The following is a 4,992-nucleotide window of genomic DNA, read 5'->3' on the forward strand; positions in this document are numbered from 1 at the left end:
TACATTGTCGAAGGATCTTACAAGGAATAAACAGCATAAAAGCTAAGCCACATTGGAGAACCAAACGTCAGGACATACCTTTAGCCAGAAATATACTACATTATGATAGTAATATGAAGTATTTCTCAGGGTTAAAAAGCAAAGAAATGGCTTACATCGATAACCAGGTGATGATGGATAATTTAATAGGCACTAGTTATCAATGCTAGCACGAAACTTATTCTTCTCGAGAAATACAGCAATCTAAAGGTAGGATTAACATATATCTGTTTCTGTAATTAAGGGTTTACCTTTTAATATGTCCATGTTTCCAGGGGAATTAAGCAAGTCTACAGTGTTTCAGCATTACATTCATTTCAAAAGACATATCTGGATCAGTTCTTTTTCTCAGTGATTAAAACAGTTCAACTAAGCAAATAAAATTAATAAAGAACATTATCGGAGCTCGATCAACATTATGTGTTAAGCATTCATTACTGGTTAATCCTTCTACAAATCAATCAACTCTTTTAAACTTAGGCACATTATCAAAGTTGTACCTTATGCTAAAGTATTCATCACTCTTAATTTTCGCTTTTGTTTTTTGTTTTTTGGTCTTACTTTTCTGATTTTAAGGCAAAAGTTGCCTATGATATATGAACACAGACAGCGGCATATCTGTTTCCTTTTGACATGTGGATTTGAAAGCTTATTACTTATTCTTTAACCAAATATAAGGTGAGTAATGTCCTTCTTAAATTATTATTATTTTTTATTATAGGGAAGACACTGCTGGAAACATGACTTCTAGCGACGGACAAATCCGTCGCTAAAATCCGAAAATCCGTCGCCAAAAACTTTAGTGACGGAAAAAATAAAATTCCGTCGCCAAAAGATCGTCAGTATAGTGAGGGTAGCTGAAATTGGTTTTAGCGACGGATATTCCGTCGCTAAATTTTAGCGACGAAAAATTAGCGACGGATAATCCGTCGTATTACTTTATTTAAAAAAATAAAAAAACATTAGCGATGGATTTTCCGTAGCTAAAACATGTTTTAGCTACGGAATATCCGTCGCTAAAAGTTATTAGCGACGGAAAATCCGTCGCTATAACTATTTAAAAAAAAAAAAAAAAAAAAAAAAGTCTATAAACTATTTAAAAAAAAAAAAAAAAAAACGAATATTCCGTCGCTATTAACTTTAGCGACGGAAAATCCGTCGTTAATATTATCTGTTTTCCGTCGCAAAAAGTATATTTAGCGACGACTAATCCATTGCTAAAAGCTTCCAATATTTTTTTAAAAATAATTTGAAAATTGAAAAAACCTGTACAATAATATAATAAATTTAAAATCCTGTTCAATCAGCAGTATAATATTCATTCTCACGCATATATAACACATAATTTAATTAAAATATCCCAACATAATAAGCGTTGTTTATACAGTACACACCATGATAAGTATTGTTTATACAACACACTCATTCATTGTTTTCAAAGGTAAAAAAACAAATCAGTCCTCTTGATCATCATCCTCATCACCAGCTCCACCTTGTCTAGAAGTCCCGGCCTGCAATTATAAATCAAACGTTAACAACATGGCATGACATTCAAGTATAGCAATAAGAGAGTATCATGACATATTCTTATGTATTATACGCACGCACACACAATTTTTACAACAACGCATACACACCCTAACAACGCATGCACGCATAATTTTTACAACAATACGCGTACACGCACAATTTCTCACCATATGCGCATGTACGCGTACATGCTCATACGTGTACATGCACATACGCGTATACGCACGCACGCACACATACACGCGTGCACGCATGCACGCATGCACCACACTCCACACCCCCCACCCCCCACCCCCTCCCCCTCACCCTACATCACCACCACCACCAAATCCACACTCCTTCCCCTCCCCCACCATGACCAAATCACCCCCAAGCAATCACATAACCAACCATACGCACGCACGCACCACAACAACACAACCACGACCAACTAACCAATTCACCAACCAATACTATCATCACTACGCATGCACGCATCATCAACACCACCATCACATAAAAATATTATACGCATGCACACACGCGTACACGCGTGCATGCACGCACGCATGCACACACACATACACGCATGCACCACACTCCACACACCCCACCCCCACCCCCTCCCCCCCTACATCACCGGCATCACAAAAACCATATAAATCAAAAGTGGTGCTTTTTGGATAAAATAAACCAAGGTTAGAAGTATATATATATATTACCTGATCCGCCATAAATCGCCTCCTATATGCCTCCTGAGCCTCCTGAGACTGAGTCGACATGAACTGTGTGAACTCTAATGCTTGCTGCTCCCGGCGCCTCCGTTCTTCATCCGCAATCCGCTGATATGTTGTTTGCTGCGACTGCCAATCTTCAATCGCTTTCATACGCTGCTCCATCGAGTCTTGAAATGAACTGCTTCCTGGTGTTCCTGATGGTACTGCAAACTCGTAGGTGCTACTAGACTCGTGCGGCCTCTGCTCGGATCCTCTCCACCGGTATCTGTTCTTCCTACTCGGTCCAATGACCGTCTCGATGATGGAGTCCTCCTCCTCTCTACTTAGTCGGGCCGGAGTGTTAGAACCGACCTGAGACTGAGATATTTGCTCTTGTACCTTGAGATGTAATTTCTCCTGCGATATATCAAAACAATCCGGGCAAGTCAACTTTTTAATGATGCATTGTTATTAAATTGAATATACAAATGAACTGCTACTTACAGCCAGATCCTTGTTCTTCGCCTTCTTCTCTTCATCGGCGTAATTCGGGCTCCAAGAAGTCAGAATACGAATTGCAAAATGTCTGAGATCTCCCCTTCCCTATTTTATTCAAATACATTATTAACCCATAACACATAAAGTATACTCAAATTGATAATTTATAAGCTAATATATTATATACCTCAAGCTCCAATTGATGATAATGCTGACTAAAGGACCTGGAGCCCCCGTGATGCTCGTAACTGCGGGGAGCGTTGTGGTTCCTCCTTGCTATTTCAGCTTGAGCCTAGAAAACAATGTCAAATCAGGAAAATATAGAAATTTAGCATATAAAATGAAAAAATGTACGACAATAATACCTGGATTTCAGCCGTGTCCCAGTAATCACAAAGTGTAAAAAATTCTACTCCATCTACACGCTCGTCAAGATGCCAGAAGCGCTCCCAATCGTTTGTTATTTGAATGAAATACTTTTCCTTCACCTCAGATCGCCACCTCTTAAACGATAGATTGATTTGCGTGAAGCAGTAAGTCCAGGCACAAATGTTATCGTCAAGGAAGAAAAATCGCTTCAGCATATAAAAAAATAGATACAAATTAGTGTATTAAACATAATAATAATCTAATAACTCCAAATGATGAAAATCCAAATAAATGACTTACACATATATATCTCCAACAAGCCACCAGCGCATCAATTCGTTGTGATTTCCACGTCAAAAAAATATTAAAGAAATCATGTCTCCTGACTAAAGCGGCGAGAAAATTATTGAAAGAAAGACTAAAAATATCTGTTATAGGTTCTGCTTAAAATCAGGTGAAAGAAAGACTAAAAATATCTGAATTGAGGTTGCATGCATGTGAAGAGTTTGGGAAGATACATTTATTGATTTCGCATATGGATACAATGTGTCTTCACGCAAAGCCTTTTTTGCATGCATGAATTGGGAATTGACTGACTAATAAATCGTCAACTTGCACATTGAAGAAAGTGGAATTTGATGTTTTTCATTCACTGTAGCTAGCTCAATATATAGAGTTTACATGCTGTTGAGAAACCAAACTTACAGAAGCTAAAGAAGGAATTTACAACTGCATAAAATAACTAAGTTGATTCGAATCAAGACTCCGATCAAGCCGGAGATTTGATCTTTGCATAACAAAAGTAATTTGAGTTTGATTTGTTATCAAATCTTTCAGATTTGATACCGTCAAACATCCCCCTCAAGCTTGTAGAATGAAATACTCGAGCAAGCTTGCTAGCAAGAGATAAAAATTGGTCCCTACCAAGTGGCTTTCTGAATATATCCACAAGTTGAAGATGACTTGGTACATAGGATGTTTGAAGAAAACCATCTTGAATTTTGTCTCGGACGAGATGACAGTCAAGCTCTATGCGTTTAGTGCTCTCATGAAAAACAGGATTGGAGGCAATGTGGAGAGTAGCTTGATTGTCGCAGTATAGTTTGGCGGTAGTGAATTTGACTCAAACATTATGAATAAGATAACTGAGCCAAAGGAGTTTGCAAGTAGTAAAAGCCATAGCAGGATATTCGGCTTCAGCAGAAAACGAGAAACTATCGATTGTTTCTTGAATTTCCATGAAATAAGACTAGAACCAAGAAAAGTTCAATAACCCATTGTAGAGCACTAAGTCATGGGACAAGAGGCCCAATCAGAACATGCATGAACGTTGAGAGGGCTATTGGCTGAAAGAAGGGTGCCAATGCCTGGAGATGAATTGATATATTGAAGAACTCGAACTGCAGCATGCCAATGAGATTCACGAGGTGCACTCATGATCTTGCTAAGGAGATGAACCGCATAGACAATGTCAGTCCATGTGATTGTGAGATATAGCAAGCGACCAATCAAACAGCGATATTGTGAAGGATCCGACACGAGGGGACCATCGTCAAGATTTTGTTCCATGGAAAAAGCACTAGTGCCTCCTTCCAAGTAGACATCTCGAATAACATCTAAGGCATACTTCTTCTAAAAGAGGTAAATCCCTTGCTTTGAGTGAGCTACTTCAAGACCTAGAAAGAACTTGAGAAGGAGATCTTTGATATGAAATTTTTGAATGTAAAAATTTCTTAAGAAGCACAATATAGGAATGATCGTCACTAGTAATTGTAATGTCATCAGCATAAACAAGACCAGTAGGTACCAAGTGCCATGTTGAGGTATGAACACGGGATAAGCACAAAACCAGACTCCAAGA

At 38.3% G+C, this 4,992-nt stretch overlaps 1 long non-coding RNA gene across 1 annotated transcript; it reads right to left on the reverse strand.

The window, feature by feature from the left end:
• LOC109843265 lies at positions 3,028-4,547 on the reverse strand. The gene is made up of 3 exons (XR_002247604.1): positions 3,432-4,547; positions 3,128-3,337; positions 3,028-3,054 (listed from the first exon to the last, which is right to left on the reverse strand). It is a non-coding gene; the product is annotated as an uncharacterized LOC109843265 (long non-coding RNA).

Source organism: Asparagus officinalis, chromosome 5, assembly GCF_001876935.1.
Source record: "Asparagus officinalis chromosome 5, Aspof.V1, whole genome shotgun sequence".
Taxonomy (NCBI): domain Eukaryota; kingdom Viridiplantae; phylum Streptophyta; class Magnoliopsida; order Asparagales; family Asparagaceae; genus Asparagus; species Asparagus officinalis.